The sequence below is a fragment of the Triplophysa rosa genome, linkage group LG9 (genome assembly GCF_024868665.1).
Source record: "Triplophysa rosa linkage group LG9, Trosa_1v2, whole genome shotgun sequence".
Taxonomy (NCBI): Eukaryota; Metazoa; Chordata; class Actinopteri; order Cypriniformes; family Nemacheilidae; genus Triplophysa; species Triplophysa rosa.
In genome coordinates, this window is record NC_079898.1 from 10,117,775 (window position 1) to 10,140,274 (window position 22,500).

A 22,500-nucleotide genomic window follows, 5' to 3' on the forward strand; every position below is an offset into this window, starting at 1 on the left:
TTTAGACACGACAACAGAGCATAAAAGGATGTCACAACCCCACAACTAATAAGTCACAGCTAAACTAACATTTCCCCTACCCGCGACAGCCAACTCGCATACTTTATTGTACACTAAGAGCACGCAGACGACACGGATAAACAGCGCCGATTGTTAAAAATACAAACAAACAAAAAACGCTATGCTTTTAGTTCTAGCTCCTGTGGGACCAATTGTTACAAAACAAAACAGGTCGGCTTGTAATTCCAGCTCCTTTGGGATGTTTAAAGGCATCAAACAGTGTGCCATTCACGATATAGCGTCCTTTATGGTTGAAGCAAAAGAAAAGATCCAATTAATAGAGCATATCAATCTGCTAACACTGTCACAACATATTCCTCTTGATTCATTACAGTGCAGGCCCGAGTCCTTCCTGGCAGCCCGTGTTGCCTAGTAATTACACTTCTTCCTTTGACAACCTGCATGATTGTTTTCCTAACAGTATATTACTTCGTTAGTACTTTCCAATGCTGGTTATTTTTAAACTGTCACGTTTGCCAGACTCATCCTGATTTGCACTCGTCTGTTTATCATAACAATCATTAATAACCGTCACTTGGTGTCATCAATATAACAGGCTGCTTCCCTCATTAGCATGTGCTGCCGTTGTGCGCCGCCGAGAGCCCGGGTGTTTTCCACCAACAGGCCCGGCCAATTACTCTGCCCAAATGGAATCGCATTAATCAAAACTTAACAAGGTGGCAAATTTAAAGATATCAGATTGTAGGAGACAGCGCAAGTAATATGTCACTGTCAGAGGTGCTATGTAGGTATGCGGTGGGCCGCACTAAATATATCCCCTCGCGTGGGTTTTGACGTTTCATGTGATCTGACAACTATCAAAGCGAAAGGCCTGAGAGGGCTTCGAACACCCCGCGTCTGATGACTTATGCCTTATTCGGAGAAAGACGGTGTGCGAGTCTGCGTGTGTGAGAGAGGGAGAGAGAGAAGTAATGACAAAGAGCACCTTGCATGCATAAGGTACACAATAGGGCTTGAAACTTGAAAATTGCTAATTAAAACTTCTCAAAATGTACTTAATTTACTCAACAAATGATCAGCGCAAAAAGGAGCATAGGCTGATGTTGACGGTTAACCTAAATATTATGAGCCATTTTATTTTGTATTTTTCCTTTAATTGCAATTGCACAAATTCACACTTCAGAGTGTTAAATACAAAATGAATACAATAAAAAAGTACAAAAAATTGTAGCATAAAAGCTAGTTTGGAATGTAATGCTGTAGTTAGCCTACAGATTCATTTAAACTACCATAGATTAAAGACATTTTGTATATTTAGCTCATAATAGCTTAAGTAACAGGGTTGAAAATAGAGTTTAAAAATGCAGTCAAAACTACAATTATTAAAAAAAAATGAAATTTCCACTGCAATGCAGTTGAACAGGTCTGATTTTTAGGGTGTCATAATTTTAAACAATTACATTTTTGCGGAATGGTAAGAAATCGGTAACGTGATTGAACAAAGAATGGGTGTTCCTATTACTAATTAAAATTAAAAGCAAAAAAATAATTGTGTAAAGTGCCATAAAATAAAACTGTGTGCAAGACAGCTACAGAGAGAGAGATGAGAGAGAGACAGGAAGGGGAGGGAAGGTTGAGCGTGTCTGTGAGAGCCAGCAGGCGGCACTTCATCATGTCTACCTTCACAGAGACGTTTTCTTTTACACTTTAAATGATGATACTCATCAATCACCGGCTGACAGCTGCATCAAGCCAGCTGCAAACATGCAAAGGCCAGCAGTCTGAAACATGCTGACGCCACCCATCGCTGCATAGAAAATAATCATTCGGCTCGGGCTCCACACTAGATTTATTTTCTCATATACGACCCTCTCTCTTCCTCTAGCCACTGTAAAATAAATGCCATCCATTTCACTGGAACAATGTGCCGGGTGCTGGCAGGATGGGTGCCAGTCGATTGGCACGCAAAGAGTTACCGATAATGTGGCTGGCAAAAAGATGACTCGACCTAATCAGGTGGGCCTGAGAGCCATTGGCATTCACTTTACAGAAAGAAGGCTCTTGTTGTATTGACATCGCATATAATGTGACTTTGGGAAATGTGCTGTACACTGAGCACATTAGGTCAGAGCTCGGAGCAAACACATTGATCGCAATTTAATGGGAAACGTATGCATAAATACAGAACGATTTTGTGTAATGAAAGCAGTAGTTGTCTTAAAAAAGGAATGTTTTATATCTAAGAGATTTAGATAATGCCTTGTGATTTATAGAACAGATGCCACTATATTACATAGAAACAGATGTGCAGCTACAAAATAAGCAATAACAATAGCAAAAAGTGGCCTAACTACTGTGGTTTCCACATGCCCTACAGCAGGGGTTTATACATTTAAGAAAAAATGAATTCAATGTACCCAAAAATTCCTGCATTATTTACTCACTCTCATATCATTACAAACCTACGACTTTTTTCAGTGAAATACAAGAGATTTTTGTGGTTTTGTGTTCAAAAAATGGAAGTCAATGGGGCCCAATGGTGTTTGGTAAACAACATTCTTGAAAATATCTTCTTTTGTGTTCTCTGGAGAAAGAAAGTCATACAGGTTTGGAAAGACACGAGAATTTATGAATATCAGATTAACGCTCTTTCCATTTCTATACGTTTTCGACGCTCTCTGCAGCCCCCTGCAGTACCTCCACAGACCCCCGGTTGCACCCTACAGCTTTGCGAGAAGAAAACGTGGCTGTATATTTTATTGTACGGCTGTGCTAAGATGCACTCATGGCATTTAAACACTGCAAAACTGCTATAGTTTAGAGAGAGCAATGAAGGCTATTAGCAGTAAAGGTTATTCATGCACTGCACACACACACATACACAGAGATGTCCGATTAATCCCACCATCCCTCTCCATTCGCCGCTTTTACATTTTGCAGAGGGGCGATCGCTCATTTTTTAAAGGGGAGCTCGGCGAGCAGATGGATGCGAATTCAAAGTTTCCTGATCTTTAGCAGAAGTTATGGAGGGTTATCTTTGGCTGTATATCTCTGGGCTGGCAGGCCTCCCCTGGCGATGAAGGATTAAGCACCGCAGCTGTCTCTCTCTCCGAATGATGCAGTGCAGCGCTCGCAGACACGACAGCATCACTTAATCTTAATGTCCGCTCCTCCAGCGCGGCCGCGCAGGACAAAGCCAATCAACATCACATGCCACGAGGATGGACCTACTGCTTGGCCCTGGAGTCTCTCACCCGCACCGACCGATTAATCAACTTCAGCCGGCCCAATCCCAGAGTTCACTTCTCTCACGGCACAGCTGAGCTCGCCGCCGTGATGTATAGGACGGGGGGCTGCCTGCGCTCCACAACACTTATCAGACTGCACATTATGCATGGCTTTGTATTGCTGAGAGAAAGAGATTGGCCGAGAAGAAAGAGAGAACCAGAGGGGGGTATTGAATGCTTACACCTTATTTCTGTCACGGGCCGCCTATTTGTTGTGTTTAAAGAGATATCTGACCAATAACGGCAAAAAAACTTTAAGGAGAGCTTGGGGTTTTGGAATAATGACTCGCGCTCATTTAGACAAATTGCACACGGGGAGGACCATTACCGCGATTTAAATTCAATATAATACGAGAGTATTAAAGGAGACAACATTTCCCTCGATTCCCATACATAAACTTCTTACCCTAACAACATCCACAAAGAGTCCTAGCGTTTAATATTTGCATCAGCTGAACCGACAACCTACGTCTTTTCTCTCAGTTTGGAGGCCTGGGGTAAATCTCGAGGAACCGCACTCCGTAATTCACGCGAAATAAATATGACAGGTATTAAATGGCAACAGCTGCGGAGGAAAGGCCTATATCCCTGAGAAAACGCGAGCAAATATCTTCATGTACGCGTCCGTCCCCTTGAGTATGTTTACATCGTCACAGATGATCTGCGGCGCGGCGGAATATATTACTTCCATAAGTTACCCTCAAATGAAGACGGCGCTATCGCGCCGCGACGTTTCCTCCATTTCATTGGAGATTAAGAGCGTTCAAGCATCCGCGGCTCAGGAATGGCATGCAACATTAAAGATGTAGAGCAGCCTCCGGTGTCCTCTGCAGAGGGTGCATCTGATTTACTAGAACCAATTTAAAGCTGAAGGAATTCGGCATTACCTTTGAAGACGCTACATAATGTCAGCAAACAAGCTATAAAACAATGTAATGGTGCCTTGTATTTGGACACAAGTTTCTCCGAGCGGATAGTGATCCCCAACGCTGGGAGATGTACATTGTTATCACTATAGTCACAGTGCCTGGTTTAGGTTGCTTTCTTTAACAAAAAAGCATTTATGTTGAAATTTCTTTCATTTAAATGGATGGTGCACCCCAAAAAAAAAAATCCGTCATTTCTTGAAGATATTTTGAGAGATGTCTCAGTGGTTTTGTGTCCAATGGAATTCAATGGGGTCCACTGTTGTTTGGTTACCAACGTACTTCAAAATATCTTCTTGTGCGTTCTGCAGAAGTAAGAAAGTCATACAGGATTGAAATGACATGAAGGTGAATAAAGAATGAAAGATTTTTCATTTTTGGGCGAACTATCCCTTTAAATGTTGAAACTCGTTCAGGTGAATAAGCTAGCATTGTGAAGTCTGTGGAGAGCAAAATATTTATATAACTTATCGACCATGAACGTGCAGATTTCTGATGTATGCTTTTGGAATTGAATGCTAATGTAACTAACGGTGGAACACATCTGTCATTTTTCATCTGTATCATCTAGCAGAAGGTTAAATGATTTATCCAGTGCAATATGATATCCACAGAGCAGCTCTGGTCATTTACACATAGTTAGCTTGTTTTTGCTGTGGTAATTGCTTTTGGAAACAACACAATCTGCTGCTAAAACAGCAGCAATAACTTATTTAATATTGTTCACTTTGGCTCCGGCACTACTCCGACTGCAATATCTGATCCCGGACCATGCTGTAGCGAGATTGTTTCCATTCACAAACACCTCACTATGTTCCACGTGGGGGTTTGGATCTAAAACAAAACCAATGGGTATCTAACCTGCCTATATAAAAGGTCTTAACGGTCATTTCCTCAGTGAAGAACTATGATGATTCATTAATAATAGAGGAAAGGTTGTTATAACAACGTGAGGAGTGTAATGCTCAGCTAGGTTACAAAGATGAGGTCATTTAGGGTAAACACATGGACGACACCACAGATGAAATCTGGAAACATAGGAAAATTAACAACAGCTTCAAAATGATAAAACACAAGACTTTGTATAAAGACTGTTATGATGCCTATATGGAGCCTTTGTGTCACTTCTCAAGCTTCTAAATCCCTCAGTACCCATTCATAATAACAGCAACAAGAAAATAATTTTTATTTTTGGGTGATCTAGCTCCCCTTCAGTTAGTTGTGTAACCTCTGTGCCAAATGTGGATTTGTCTATATTCCACCATTTGGCTGATGGCTGTGTCATTACAGGTTTAAATGTATCAAACCATCTGTGGCCGGCGTAAAATATGCTTTTTCAGTCCAGTCCGGCATTGAGTTCATATCATAAAAGAATCAACATAATTGCCAATTACAGATCCCTAATTCGGCTGTAAAACCGGGAGAGGCCAAGAGGACAGAGACAGCTGGCAGTGCCCCCATACACACATTTCCAGGCATATGGAGCTGGGACATTAAAAGAAGAGGGTGATGTTTTGCATACATATTTTTGCCTGAGAGGTAACCTTGAACAAAGCGGCACTGAACCACAATGGCCCTGCCCTGGAAAACCAAAACTTCTTATTGGACATGGAAGTGGAGCGTGTTTATTTTATTGTTGTAACACCGACAATAACAGGTTACAACAACGTTCAGATATTATGTCAGCTTCGTCTAGCATCAGAAGCAAACTTTCTAAAAACTATATTTTTGGGCTTAAAGGGATAGTTCACCCAAATATTTTAATTCTGTCATGATTTATGCACCCTGAGATTGTTCCAAACATGTATACATTTCTTTGTTCTGCTGTACACAGAAAAAGATATTTGGAAGAATGTCAGTAACCAAAGAGATCTCATCCCCTGTTGACTGCCATGGTATTTATTTTCCCTACTATGACAGTAAACAGGGGATGAGACCTGTTTGGTTACTGACATTCGTCCAAATATCTTTTTCTGTGTACAGCAGAACAAAGAAATGTATACAGGTTTGGAACAACCTGAGGGTGAGTAAATGATGACAGAATTTTCATTACAAGCACCACATAGTATTTAATAAGTTTGACTGAATCCAAAATTTGACATAAGGTTACCAAAAATGTTAATTGTCATCATTTATTCTTCGTCATGTCATTCAAAACCTGTTTGTGACTCTTTATTCTGTGGAACACAAAATAAGATATTTTGAGAAATGTCTCAGTGGATTTGTGTCTACCCAACGGAAGTCAATAGGGACCAATGTTGTTTGGTTACCAACATTCTTAAAAATATCTTCTTTTGTGTCATTTAGTTTTAGAATCACATGAGTGTGAGTGGATGATGAAATTATGAACAATCCCTTTAATGGGATAGTGGTAGTCAAAGGTGCCTTCTTCAAAATATCTTCTTTTGTGTTTAACAGAACAAAGAAAAGACACAATATTTTTTCTACTATGCTAGTCAATGGTGCCCCAGAAATCTCAGTTGCAAACATTTTCCCAAATATCTTTCTTTGTGTTCAACCAAACAAAGACATTTATACAGGTTTGGAACAACTAGAAAACTAGAATTCATGACAGAATTTTCATTTTTGGGTGGAGTATCCCTTTAATGTAGTCGTAATATATGCCAAAAAGGCATAGCAGTTCAGGAAAAACTCCAGAATCACCCAAATGCCCTTAAGCATGCCTAACATTTACACATGCTTCATGCAAATAACAGCCCACGTGTGAAATTTCACATATTTTCAATTGCAGCGACCATCATTCTGCGATCTGAAAAAACGTGGCTTCATCACGGTACTACAAATAGCCCGTCTCCACGCCGACACCCCGTCTTCCATTACTTATTCCAAGATCATCATTAGCTCTTCCTTCAGTCCACTTCGGCTGGACCGTGGGGCCGTCCAGTAATGATTTGTTCATGGAGCGAGTCTCTCCCGGTGACTACTTCATTAGAGCACGGCCCATTGGCGGAATAATGCCAGCGCCGGCTAACACAGACATCATCACCAATTCTCAGCCCATGATAAAGGCCTGTCACATCCACGGCGTTATTAATTAACAGCACGGCGAGGTGAAATTCAATCAGGCCGGCCCGTACGTATCTCCTTAACAGGTTATGCAAATCCCACTCATCCTGCCAGTGTCCGTGTATGAGAAAGCAGTCCGAGAGTCTACTCGCACTTATTACTGTAATAAGAGGCCCGATAGTGCGGGGGTGCGGCGGGGCCTGCCGACATAATGCCTGTTTAATTAGAATTAGACGTATGGCTTAAGGAAGAGAGGAGAAGCTAAGACAGTAACGACTCAAGGGAAAAATAGAGGGTTGAGGAGAAACAATGAGATCATTTTACTACTTGAGGATTAATATTAAAAGAGCGTTCCGTCTTTTCACATAAATCACTCAAATATGGGCGAAGAGCTCACCGTACCTACGGCTAAATAACATATTCCTTACAGATAACGTCATGCTTGAACCCCATTAGCGGGAAATGACTTTTTCTTGATAAAGAAGATATAAGCGTAAGGCTACAATACTTTCCTGGCCTGCTAATGGCAGGTCGTTCCGCCGAGCCGAGCTCCCGGTCTTACCGTTTCGACGCGCCGGGATCTAAAAGGCGATCAATCTTCGGTCGTTTTAATTGTCAAAGTTGAGGACAAACATTATGGGCTGCCTGAACAGTTTTATTACGGCTCTATGAGAAAGGGCATGTTTTACTGCTGATACGGAGCAACGCGGCGCTGGCGTAATACATCACGGTAAATGTACACTCGCGTGAAATCATATATGTGGACGGCTAATGGCTCAAAAATCTCCCTCTGAAACGCATGCATTTTTCATGCGGCCATAAAAGCATTGTCAGAGGCCCAGAGATGCTAATTGATCTGGCCCTTTATGAGTGCGAAACAACAGGAGCAATGCTACAAAACTGTCATCTCAGCCTCTTTCCCCTAATGCTGCCATAAATCCAGACGCCGTCTAGCAGTCAGATGTTTTCATTACCCCGTATCAGTTTTATGGAATTACTGACATCTGCATGATTCAGTAATTGTGGGTCTCTATGAAGTTGAAGCGGCAATTTTGCTCTCTATATTCCCGATCAATTCCCAGTCCCCTGGGCAGGGCAGAGGGATGCGATATTGGAAAAACGCAGAGCGGGCGATAGATTGCAACGGTTATCTGTTGACAGAGACAAACAGCTTAATCCGGCCTAAATCGCTACGGCTGGCGCAGATTGTTTTTTACAAAAATGTAAATTGCGTTGTCAAAATCGGTCATCTTCATGCGCGCCGCCTAACAAGAGGCGCTTTAAGCGTGCGGAGACGAATGCTGATCTGGACTTTATGAAGCCTCTGGGACAAAGACACCACATACGATGTACAAAGTGATCAAATACAACACACCTTTTTTAAATTAATGGAGCTCATGCTGAACAAAGCCTGTCTGAATTATTAAAATCACAGTCTTAGAAGCATTTTAGAGTGAATAAAGCTAAATATACTTAGACGTTTAAGGAACTGATGGCGTACTGTTGTTGTTCAGTTACCAACATTCTTCAAAATATCTTCTTTTGTGTTCTGCCGAAGTCATACAGGTTTAAATGACAAGAGGGTGAGAAAACGACGACAGAATTTTCATGTTTGGGTTAACTATCCCTTTAATGCAAATGCTTTTATTTGGTCTAAAAAGATTCTTGAAATAACATTCGATTTTCAAATCAACATTTTTAAATCTCTTTTCTGTCTTCTACCGTGAGACAAAGCAAAGAAAGAGGCACTCCTGCCGTCCATGCACTAAATCAATACAGCTCGGCTTGATAATGATGGTGACTTACATCCAGTTATAATTACCCTGAAAAGGAGTATTACAGTATAAGAGATGATCGGGTGTAGTCTCTGTGGCGGTGGGGCAAGGGCTGATGGGACTTTAGTATATCTGTCAGTCTCAGTTTGGGAGGCAGAGAGAAAGTCTCATTGGGAACAGTGTGCTATATATCTTTATTACATCTGATGGTCAGTCCACTGGCCTGTTGTTTATTCTCATTAACTCAGACAATGGCAACAATCTGGGGCACGTATCTATCCCTACTACAGTCTGCCGAGCGAGTCTCTTTCTCTAAGCTGTAGTTATGTTGTCCCATCAAACATTTAATGAAACATCTGGAAGATTTTCTTAACCATTAAAAGTGAAGTGTGTCTATTGATTCTATTGAATTGTGTTGTATGTTCATTTTATTAAATAAACAATTTGTTGAATGGGTTGAATGGAAGAGACAAGTTTAGCCAAGTAACGGTTCTTCTCGGTTTCTTTTGATTGTTATTAGAAATAATATACAGGCACTCTATTGTTTGTGAATGTTGGGGTCACAAAAGTGTGCATGCGCAGTAACGTTTGTTTGTGTTGTTAAGATGAAACCGTCTATTGCCATCCTAAATACAGGGAAAGGGTCTTCTGACAGGCTAGAATTACTGCTTGTAGATTTGAGTTTGCAGTAGTTCTGGCACAAAGACAGGTGTGATGTCTCAAGACCTAATGTATAAAATGAAGACATTTTCTGTGTGCTATTGCAAAAACTACTTGTTTTAAATACCTTGGGAATCGTTTTTTTTAAAGCCGAACAACTATTGTTTACATTTACTGTCACATTTTGCTTAACACTGGGCTATTCAATTGTAATCGATGTAATTTGTTCCGGCCCTTTAAGTAGCATAGTGTAAAAAAGAATCTCTAGAATAAATTTAGTTCAGTCGGGAACGGACCCTACAGTTATGAAATGATGCGTGTCTGTTCCATTCAGCACGAGCTGCCTGAAGCAGCACAGCAGGAGTCACGTGACGAAAGGCGAGTGGAGCGACTCGCGCATGCAGCCTCGCCTGTGAGAGACGCGGTGAACAACAGGACGCGATGACGGATGAGAACTTTTATTAGTTTCATTTCTGACATTTTGCTAGCACCAGTGGCGCAAAAATGGGGTATGCAGTATATGCAGTGCACAGGGGCGCCTCACAGGTGGGTGCCATTGTGCCAAAATATTGTTTAAAGTTTTTTTTTTTATGTTATAAATTATAAAAAATATAACAAAGAAGTCATTATCTAAAACGATTTAGTTTCACTTTTGTCTAGCATTTTAAACGAGTTCAGTAAATATATATTTTATTTAATGAAGTTATTATTATGTCAACCAATCACTCTTTGACAGTCAAATGACCAAATGGATCGAGCAAAGAAACTTCCCAAAGCGCAGAACAGAACATGAAAATGAAAAAGGTAGTTCATATAATAATACAATATCAGTTCACCTCTAGGCCTACATCTTTGTCGCTTATAAAATAAATCTATGTTTGTGAAGGAGCTTTATAATTACATTCGGGAGAGTCTGAGACGGTTGTTAAAGCTGTTAAGTCTCCCACTATCACTCATATAAGCTAGTTATCGGGTTCTTCATTAAACGTCGGACGCATTTTCCCCATATGACGATGCGAGCTTCGCAGTTTGGACGTCAGGCCCGTGTGCGAGCAGATGCATGCGTCTTCTGCAAACAGCGCGCAGCACAGAGCACCGGAGAGATTGCGTGTGGACAGTGAAACAGCGTAATGATTGCGCAAAAGAACGTTTGTTAATAAAAAATTATTTCTGCGTTCAATGTAAGCGAGTTTGTCTTTGTTTTACTTTAATGAAGTTTTCATAAAATGTGAACCACAAACTAAAAATGTTTCAAAGCAAGGGGAAAATCCAAAGATTTTTTATTTATTTGCGTTATAATGTCTGTTATCCGTCTTATTTCGTTTTTCAATAAAAGTTTAATTATAAAGTTTCAGAAAAAGTATGTTTCACATAGGCTATTTTATTGTTGTGTTTTTATTAAATATTAAAGGGGTGCTGCAAGGGTGTGTCATGCATTCTGACTTCTTTACAATGTTAAACGTGCTGTCTTCTCATGCTTAACATGGTCAACTTGTCACAAAACGAGTTGGGCGTATTACGTAGTATTTCTGTGCTCGATACACTCCCCCAGCGATCGTACAGGTTTCAGAAAGTTTTTTTCGAACATATAAAAGTTTCGTAACCATTTTTCTTAGTCCCTTATTGGACAATTCTCCCGGAAAAGCATGCGGCAGCAAGGAGAGCAGGAGAAGGAGCATGCGCAGATGTCACTTTCACTTGTGTGCAGGAGAGAGAGAGAGCTGGGGCGTAGCCAGAACTTTTTTTTAGAGGTGGCCAGGTAAGACCCAGTGATTTTATTAGGGTGACCAAAAAATCCTTACAGACAGAAATTATTTAACTTCTACTGTAATTTACACCAATTCTTCATTACACATAGTTTGCTGGTCAAAAACATACACAAAGAACGTAAGTAAGTAGAACGTAAGTAAACAATTTATTTGCAATGCTTTCATGTGCTAACATTATTTTAAAATAATTTGCTAGCTATCATTTACAGTAAGTTAGCATTTTTAATAGAAAATAAACATTGCAGTACCCCAACTTAAACTTTTGCGAAAATATAATTAATGAATGAAATCCAGTTAAACAAGACTGATTTTACTGTCCTGGAGCCGGCTGCACCAGCTGTGCATAAGTTACAACTTAGCCTACTGTAGTTTTGACTTAAACGGGCATTAAGTTACAACGTACGCACTACAAAATATTTTTGAGTTGCACCATTCAACTTAGTTGAAGCGTAATGTTACGTATAAACTAAATATTTACGGAAGCCTCCTAACAGAATAAGCTCTTGTTTCACTCGACATTCTTCAATGATTTACACACATGATAATGCTGACATTTACAGTCACTTACCTTTTAAAATAGAGAACATTATGTGATGACATTTAATTTTTGACTGCTCTAACACGAACCGTCCTAGCACGCCTCCGTGTGTGTATATCTGCCAGTGTTGTGCACGTCAAAATGAAATAATCTTCTTTTTATTTAATTCGCGGTTGGCAGTAAAATGAAATCACCCATATTGCATGTCTTTTATTATTGCATTAAGTAGGCTGTATTGTTTTAAACAGCATTTGTTTATTAATCTACTTTTAAATATGTTATTCATGAAAGGTAGTATTCTATATACTGTTTTTACCGTTATTATGTGAGGTAAAATAAGTTTAAATCAAGAATGTTTTGAAATTCACAACATTTCAACAACTTTTTCTCACGAATTTAAAGGTTGATATTGGACTGTTGAAGGTAAACGTCATATTATGTGACTACGCATTTACGGAGAGCTTACGAACTAGCTACGTTCTGCCTTAAGACCAAATGGTGCAACCGAATAACATACAGATTTAGTTACAAACTAGCTAGTAGTAGTTACTAAGCCTCTAGTGTGGACTTTACGTTCACGTTTAAGAAAGAACTTACGAATGGCTGGTGCAACCCTACCCTGATCCTTCTGCTCGCGATGAACTTCCATGGTACACAGACAGTACACTGTCACGAAGCGAAGAGGTTAGCAGCTGTTCAGCTAATAGCGCTCAGACTGTTTGCGTCAGTGCGTCAGCGTATGACATCATATTAACGCGAGAGTAATGTTCTCGCGTTACTTTCAGTGCATTCGCTAAATGATCTGCGCAGCACTCTGTAAACTCTGACACACATCTCAAAACTGCTTCGCACAACAGAGGTGGCCAGATAGGTAGCTACGGCCAGACCATGTAGCTACGCCCCTCAGAGAGAGAGAGCATACGTTAGCGAAGTTCAGGTGTTTGTTTGTTCACTGCATTTGGGTGATGAATGTTATATAAACGGTGGCTATAACGCTGGATTTGGAGATCGTTTGAAACTGATATATGGAGCCGTCCCAGCGCTAAAAGATGCCGGACATGAACCGCATGTGGGGAGTGAAACTGATGTCTGTGTTTTGTTGGCAATGGGTGCGCACGTGCTTTAGTTCAGCCTACCCCTCTCCCCCCCGCACGCGCCGTATGCTTTCGGAAAAAATCGTACAGCTGTATCTATCTTTTATAAATGTGATCAAGCTAAATACTCTTCGAAGATACGAAGTATGCAATACTACTCTATAGGTACTCAAGATTAATATGGGATTGGCAGAAACCGCGTGTGTTAGGGCCGCTTTAATGAACCACAAACTAAGCAATTCTAGACTACATAAGTGAAACTCACTTTTCAAAGAATACAATAAATAGCCTTATTTTGGGTTTTATTTAGTTATTATAAGCAAAAGATCAAATTCAAAATTGTTTATCCGATTAAACAAAAAACAATCGGCCGATTATACGATTATTAAAATAATTGTTAGTTTCAGCCCTAATTTATTGTGTATGTCTGAACATAAACTTTATGTACTTTTACTACTTTTTGCTCCTTTGTTTCATTAGTTTTCAGATTGTTATTTATCTTTTCAGAATTGTGTATCTGTTACACTGTGAAGTAGTTGGAAAAGTGTTTATGTAAAAGGAAACCTTTATGCTTCTGTTATAGATGCAAATCTGATTGTCACCCTTCACATGATGTAAAATATAACTAGAATGACTCCAAAGGTAATATACAACTTGTCTGCGGATTTTTTATTTGTTGTGTGTTTTCTATATTGGGGTGGCCGATGGGGGGGCGCCAATACTGATCTCACATACCCCTCAGAAAATGTGCAGTTGCACCCCTGGCTAGCACGAAGAGGACCACCATTTCAAAAGTACAGAGGCAAGGGCTTAGGGCGGAGAATAGCGCGTCGGAGAACAGCGCCTGTGTAGGTTAACGTTGTTTCACTGAATTTCCCTTTTTCTTGTAACGCAGTTTCAAAATACAACATCAGCATGTTTAAATGTAGGTAAAAAAAAACGTTGGGTGTCTTACTGGGGCAAAAATATAAAAATACAACATAAGGGCTCCCATATTTAGGGCCCTATGATTGAATCGCGGAATTCCAGGCATCCTGGCATAAAACTGATTTTGCTGTATTACGCGGAATGGCACAGAATCTGGCAAATGTATTATTTCTTAACCAGAAAGTAGCACCGAACAGCTAACAAAATTCAAATTGTGCTGTTTCTGTTTCATGTGAGAAAAGCAACTGTCAAACAACCATTTGCGGCCACCCGTCAAAATAAAAGTCTGGTTAACTTGAGCAAGGTATAACACACCCACATTTTACCTCTTGATTTTTTTTAAATTTTACAATAATGAGTATATTATTTACTTTAGTAAACTAAAGTAAATGTGCTAGTTAAATTATAAAAAATTAAAACTTATTATAAAAATATTACTTGCATTTAGGTAGACTAAAAAACAAAAGATTATTTTTATTTCTATTTTTATTTTTCCCTGTATGGTTCAACGTATCTACTGCATGTTTTTAAAATATAGTTTATAAGTGAAAACTGTAGTATACTGAAGTATTTTTTCATGTGGGCAAATATATTACTATTGTATAGTAAAGGACGGAAAACAAAGAATCCAGAAAAACTAAAACAGAAAAAATGGAATTTGGGAAAAAATAAAACAGATTTCTTATTGTTGTTGTGTCATCCCTCATGTTGCAAGCCATATCTCTCCGGCCTCTTATTGGGATGCTTTTCATGAACTGGCCCATCAAATTAATTGAATAGCCCTGGCTTAACACATCAATTAGCAAGGAATGCTACATATGCTTCACATATGTATCTTGGCTATTTGTAAGCTATTGAAAGCAGGCGAGATCAATACGGATGATCGATTTCACCACCTATACAGCTCTTTCACTCTCGACTCCCTACTTTATTATGAACGTGAATCTATTCCTGCATTCAAACTCCTGTGAGAAAAAACCCTGTGACAGAGAAGTAAAAGCATGAGGCCTTTGCTGGTGTGGGCTGCGAGAAAGAACAGGAAGGCTTTTGATAGGCCGCTGCCGACAAGGCAGCTGAGAGAGAAGCTAATGGCCATGATTAATGACAAAGGGCCAGAGGAGAGCAGGGACACAGACGCTACATACATCATCTCTCCCCATCAGTCAGAGCACCTCCCTGGACCCTCTCTCTCTCTTTCCCTCGCTCGGCCTTATCTCCTCCCTATCCGGCGCTCACCGCGGCCACCCGCCCGCCCGAAAAGTGGAAAAACAAGTCACAAAGGGGTGATAAGGTGAACAAGAAAATGGCGTGTAATATAAACGAGAGGTATTCCGAGGAAGAGGAAAGAGGGAAAACAGGCCGTGATGGCGCTTTGATTTCGGGCAACTCCACTCTTCCGCGGCTGAAGCCCCCATTCTCAAGGTCTTATCTGCCATATGGCTCCCCTGTTTAGATGATTTATTAGGTGCAGAAAAGCACACTGATAAATTTTGCCTCGTTCTGGCTGCGTAGGCAACCCACGGTGTCAATAACGAAACTCAGGCTACTTTAATGAAAACTTTTAGTACCAAAGGGGTAACCGTTTATTCACGAGTCACTATAATATTACATCTCTCTTTCTCACGCACCCTACAACAAAAGAAAAAAAGCCTCAGACCGAGAACGGGGGAGTGCAGATCATCTCCATATGTCAGTACCTCCTTTACCCTGTTCCTAACACATCAGCGCTGTATTTCTGCTTAATTGAAGCATTCAGCTGTTTACAACTCACACAAAACCAGCAAGAGTTTATTTACGACCAATTAAAGTTACCATGTTGAGTGAAGGCAAACCATTATGGATCTCAGCCCCTTTGATTCTAATTAGTTCTTGTGTTCAGGTTTTGTTTTACACGCCTGATTTACAAGGGGGCCTTGCAAATAAATTTCCCATCAACGGCAGACGTCGTTCCTAAAGAACTGCGAGAGGCGAACAATACGACCGCGCCATGTTGCCTTGTTTTGCTTGGGCTTAACTCGCCACGTCGCGAGCTTAAGAGGAATTACAGACCAACAAATGGCCCTACTGCAGACATTTTGATTTATTCACATATCACCTCATTAAAATGCTTGTCTGTCAGCAGACTGTTTCTCTGTCCATTAAAGAACTTACCACAGACTGGGTGTCTGACTTTAATGGACCAACACTTCACTTTCAGGAGGTTTTCCCCCTGTTAAATAACTGCATATTAAAGCCGGCATTCTTTAGCGCATACGCATGCAAACACACGTGACGAAACACGGAAAAACGGCTTGTGTTCTGCATTTCATCTCAAACAGTCAAAGCATCTGTTGATCTGCTTACAAGTAATGCCTACAAATTGCTAAGATCGTTTACAACTTTTTTTAATTAGATAAAAACAAGAGCTAAAAATAATTTAAAATAATAAATTGTTTTTGTTTGAAAATGAAAATCCTGACATTTAGCGATACAAAGGTCATGGGAATTGAAAATTCTGTCAAATTCTGGCCAAAATGTAAATTCTGTCATCATTTACTTACCCTCTTGTCATTTCAAGCCCGTATGACTTTCTTTCTTTCGCAGAACACAAAAGAAGACATTTTGAAGAAAGTTGGTAACCGAACAGCACTGGACCCCATTCACTTCTATTGTATGAACACAAAACCAATGCAAGTGAATGGGGTCCATTCAACAACATTTTTCTAAATATCTTCTTTTGTGTTCAGCGGAAGCAAGAAAAACATACAGGTTCAAAATGACAAGAGGATTAGTAAATGATGACAGAATTTTCATTTTTGGGTGAATCATTGGTAAAATGATAAAAAATGTATAGATTGAATGCACTGTAAAGTTGCTTTGAATAAAAGTGCCTGTCAAACGCAAAGCTTCAAAACCAATACAAAATCACTATAAAAACACCATTAATAGTATAAAACTCCAAATGTATTGATTGTAAAGTGTCTCACAAACAAACATGTCAAATCTGAGCCACATTTAATATTGAAAGCTGCAAAAGTGAATGACATTCAGTCAATGACTTTCAATTCTCTAACATCACAGTCAGTTGGTCTTAAGGCTGTTGCAAGTTTTAAACTTGCACACATACGTTTTATGGACTTTCGTAGTTCATTTTTTAACTATGTTTTACTGTGCTCTTTTAAGGAAAAATATGTCAAATTCAATTCAAACTGATCTTTATAGCGCTTTTCACAATCGTTGCAAAGCAGCGTTACATTAAATAAACGTGAACATTCTTTCATTTTTGGTTTTATAAAAAAAAAAAAAAACATTCACGAAGGACTGTAAATAATGATCAAATTGTTGTTTTTGGGTGCACTTTGCCTTCAATGAGACTCAGAGCTGCCATATTTGTGAGAAAAGGATACTGTGCTAAAAGCGAGAGAAAACTACTGCCAGTGGATAAACAAACCCAGTTCTCAGATGTGTGACATCTGAAAGATCCTTGTAGTGCACCACACTTCACTTAAAATGTGCAAATGAAGTTCGGAACAATTAACAACCATTAGCACGTGAATCTGAGCTCAGCGTAAAAACAAGGGCTATTTGCAATCCAAAGCACTGCCACAATAAAGACAGACTCTTTTAAATGGGTAAACTTCCTCGCAACAAAAAGGTTCCTGTATATCCATCAATGAGATCAAAACCATTGATGTTAGTACCAAAATAAATGTGACATGAATACCATAGGACCCGAAAGAAGTAGAAATGTGATGAAATTCAAAAGCGCACTACAAATATAAAACACCCAGCAAAATCGGCTCTTTAACAGGAAAATGTGGGAAAACGCCCCGTATACTTCAAACACGGGCGGCAGAGGACAAAACAACCGGTCTCTTTATGTTCCGCACTGGCAGATTTTAACTTATTTGTGGCGCTTGCTTGTTGTAATTAATATTGCACGGCAGCTCGCATTGTCATTTTTCAAATCATTTCCCTGGAAATGTTCTACACCTCCTAATGGCCTCGCTAATGCTGTAGCTGTCATGTTTTGGACAGCTGCGCTTTTGCAAGACAAACTCGGCCTGCGTCATGCTCCTCTCTCAGCGGACACCTCCCGCTCAAAGGCACGCGGGCCAGGCCGACCAGCTGCTCGTGGCGATATGGAAATCTTTGATTAATTTTTCACCTCTTGGTATCCACTGTTGCTCAAGTGTCACCTTCCCGCTCCGTCCCTGGGCGGCACCTTTTTTGACTCGCTCGCGCTGATGATAGATCAGTTAACCGCTTCCGAAAAAAACAAAAGGCTAATTAAAGCTAAAGCAACACAAGCCAGATGTGTGTGTGTGTGTGTGTGTGTGTGTGTGTGTGCGTGTATGGAGGAAAGGCTGGACGTTGGCCAATCCGGGGGTGGAAGTCAAGGCCTCATCGTTCGAATTAGACAAACTCCGGCGAACGTTTGTGTTTGTTATCATAAATGACGTTAAACAAGTAGGGAGGTCTCGGGAGCAACCCGGTTTAAAGCGGCAAGTTATTGGGGTAGATTCCGTTCTCCCAACAGAGAAAAAAATTCGCTTTAAGGAATCCTGTCGCTGACAGGACAAATTTTACTTGGCGGTGTACTGTAGTATTAATATTCACCGAAACGCTTGGAGCTGTCAAACAGCATCCTGCGTGATTTGAGGCTTTCAAAACACTGACCCCAATCTGAGGCTCTTACAGTAAATCTGCAGCAAAAACATGCCACCAACAATTAAATCATACTGAAAGTGACAAATGTTTTACACCCTGTTTATGTTCAGGAGCGCTGGGGTGAACGCAGGTGAACTCAAAGAGACCCTTTCATACATTCCAGCGGAGCGAAAAACGTGTGACTTGATTTAGGGGAATAAAAACATCTGCCGAGCGCCTGCAAGCGTCGAATGTTAAGCCGAGAAAAATCAAGCAACGTTTTTTGCAACACGTTTTAGGTCGCCGGTGACGGCGGCACGCTTGTCTCGCTGATGAGAAAAAACCTTTTAGTCTTTTAGACGGAAGCTGGAGAGAAGGACTTCCCATCAGAGAGCCGCGCGACTGGAGGAACCCTCGCCTCACGCTGGGACATCTGAGCAAGGGAGACAGTCAGACCCATCACGGCGACGGCATGACTCCACTATCGCACGCACGCTCAAACACACACAAACAGGACGCGGTGCTCCAGCATTCACAGCTCACCAGCGAGACCCCGCCGAACCCCAGGACCAGGCATTCTCCTTTAAATGATTTCCTGACATTTAAAAGACAATAAGCAAGCGAGCTAGATTGGTGAAGGAGGCATGTCATTTTCTGCACGGTGTTGCTCAACATCAAGGAAAATCAATGGTGCCTCCGCAGGGGCACGGAGAAGGAAGAATGGAGCTCCGTTTCAGGTCTGTTTGAACTCATTTTCTTTTCTCTGCGGTTGCCCCCTTCACGTACGCCCCCCCCTCCCCCCGGCAGCCCCTCACAGCAGGCCTGACAGCCTGACACATTGACAGCTCGCGGTGAATGACAACTGATTTGTACAAATTTCAAGCCTTATAAATCTACCTGTCACAACATGAGCATAAAAGAGTTTGGACCCAGCAGGTAATTCGAAAGAGAGAGAGCGAGAAAGAGTGAGAGAGAAAGACTTTGACAGCACTGGATCAGTCCTGAGTTTCACCTCCAGAAAAAGAGTGAGAGAGAGAAAACTCCTGCAGTCTTTCTCTTGTTAAACTTCGTATAAATGCCCCGCGCCCATTTTCTGGCCAACGGGCAGTCAATCCGCTCATTTAAAGATTTAAGAGAAAAAAGCCACCTCTAGCAGAGAATCGCTATTGTTTTATATTGATATTAAACGCAGCGCCACCTGCTACAGGCGGGATAACAGCAGCGTTTTTCCCCAGCCGGCGCTCCGGCTGCGTAAATGAGCCAGGCCTTTTTTACGCTATTTAAACAATATCCCACACTGCACCGCTGCCGCAGCTCCCCTCCGGCTTTCATCTGCTCATAATGGCAACCCGGCAGGCGAGGCCTTCAGTCGCTGTAAATCCTCTCGGAGGGTGTATTTTTACTGCCAGAAATAAACTACCAGGTAGAAAAATCAATAGGGAATGACAAACAGAAAACTGGTTAATAATTCTGCCTGAGTTGTCTCTGCCGTTTTAGCATCTGATGGCTCGTTTGTGTTAGTCAATGGGTGTGAGTTGGAGGCTGGTAAAATGATTGATATTAATGAGCGGGCTGTTGGGATGACATCTGCCTTTGAATTCATAACATCTGAATTTCACTTCCAGTTTGTGTTGATCTGAAGGCATCAGTATCATCTGAATGATCTGCAGGCCGGGAACAGAATCAACTGCAGATTGCAACCCAACGCATTATAAATGCATCAAGGAATGCAATGCAGAGATGCAATGAATAGAAAAAATGCTGTTTTAAATGATATGCTATGAGATTAATATTCAATAGCATAATAACATGCATATAAAATCCTAAATAGATCATATTTTAAGTGTACGATCAAAATTGTTTTAAACTACAGACGGTTTCATAAGACACACGCATTTGGCCAAAGTTAACGTCCGGCCTGTGTTTGGTTATCGATCTAGCTAGTGGCTAGTAATAATTTATTTTATGATTCATTTATATTCATATTTTATTGTATATATTAACTGTATTCAACTAAATTAAAACTACTCGACAGTTACAGTTTCTTTGCGTAAGTCTACCAGAAGTTAAGTTAGGGCCACATAACGCTTGTTTATTTTGTTGCTTTTAAAACTATCTACCGTCTATGATGTATTATGGAAAATACATAGAATGTTTTATGGAAGATCTATAAATGTCTTTAATGTCAAAAGGTGTGATCATTTCAGCGATTCTCAACGGCTTACAAAATGTTGTCAAGGCCAATAGATGAATAGCGCAAATGCACTTTCAGTGACCCGAATTTATTTCTTGATTCTTTTCCCGATTCCATTTCTCTTTCTGGCCCGTCTCCATATACTAGTATCCTATCAAATAACGGCATAAAAAGCCCAACAATATTACAACAATATAAAACATTGAAAAGTTCAATCAAACAACAGTCTTTCATCATTGTACATCATTGACCAGGACAATTTTGCAGTACACACAGACAAACCACTGTAAAAAAATGATGTGCTCAATGGGACATGTTAACACGTTTTTTCATTCCTTCAACTAATATTTTAAAGTACTAATATTTCAATTACTTGAATAATATGTACTTGCGTTTATCTTACAAAATGAAGTTGAAAGTGCTTAAATTCAAGTGACCCGTAAAGCCAGTTTTAAGCATAAAAACGTTACTTAAAAAATTAAGGCAACTTTGAACTCAAGTTTGTAGAGTTACATTTTTTACAGTGTAACATTCAGCACAATGGAATCTTTGTCATCATTTAGGGTTTTGAAAACAAAAATCATAAGGCCTTTAGCATCACACACACACAAAGCCACGCATACATGTGAAAAGCATAAATAACCCATTCCATGTAAATTAAACCATCAGATGACTTCTGATAAGACGGGACTCACTAACCCAGTTATTTGTGCTATTTATGAAGTGGAGAACACAAGCCAGACGCATCAGCCTCCAAACAAAGGCTCTTTTCTTTACCGGTTTGCCATTTCAAAGCGTGATAATGCTTTGGTGCTTAGCAAAACAATGGCAAGACGAGAGCAGAGATAAACATGTTACTGCATGCAAGTCATCTGCCTTCTATGTGAGTCTGGCTTCATAAACAAGCTCCAGTATGTGTTCTCTGCTTGACCCTTCACCTCTGAACTCTGATAAACCTAGAGAGATGCTCGCAGTCTGCAACGATCCTGTGGTTACCTTCTGATGTAGAAACTGGAGAACCAGCTTTCCTCTCCGTGTGAAAAAATATTACAATTCACAGCCTGAAGGGGATGAGCAGAAAAATAACAGCAGGATTACAGATGCGGCGAGACCACATCGCTATCTGAGGTGCAAGCTATTAGATCGGTCGTTACGTATGGACAAATCAATAAGAAAGCGCACTGAAACCACTAAACCAACGCAGCTGATAGCATTTATTCAAAGAGCAGTCAATACTTGAAGTTTAACACGACTCCTTGTAACATGAATACATTTGCAAAGGTTTCAAATGTAACCAACTTCTAACTGAGGCTCTTTGAGGAGCTTATTCACCAAAACAGGCTTTGGAAATCCTACAAACGCTACAGCAGTGTGAACGCCTGCCAATCAAAACACCGACCGACCCCTCTTCAACTCTTCTTAAAACTCTCTTCAAATCTGTCAGCGCAGAATCGGTGTGGTTATTTGATTAAGATTTAGCCCACTGAATGCTCCCCGGACGGGCCTCTGCCCGGGCAAAAGAGGAGGAGGGCGGGAATCCGAGGGATTAAGCACGACACTCCTACTAATGCAGTCAAACTGTCACCCAGATCAAAGGGCCCCGCTGGAGATCGAGAGGAATTCGGGCAGGTGTCCCCTCCTATTCGAATGCCA

At 40.5% G+C, this 22,500-nt stretch overlaps 1 protein-coding gene across 1 annotated transcript in view; it reads right to left on the reverse strand.

The window, feature by feature from the left end:
* Window positions 1-22,500, reverse strand: part of lrmda (leucine rich melanocyte differentiation associated) — a 263,094-nt gene that overhangs the window by 209,499 nt on the left and 31,095 nt on the right. The window lies entirely within an intron of this gene.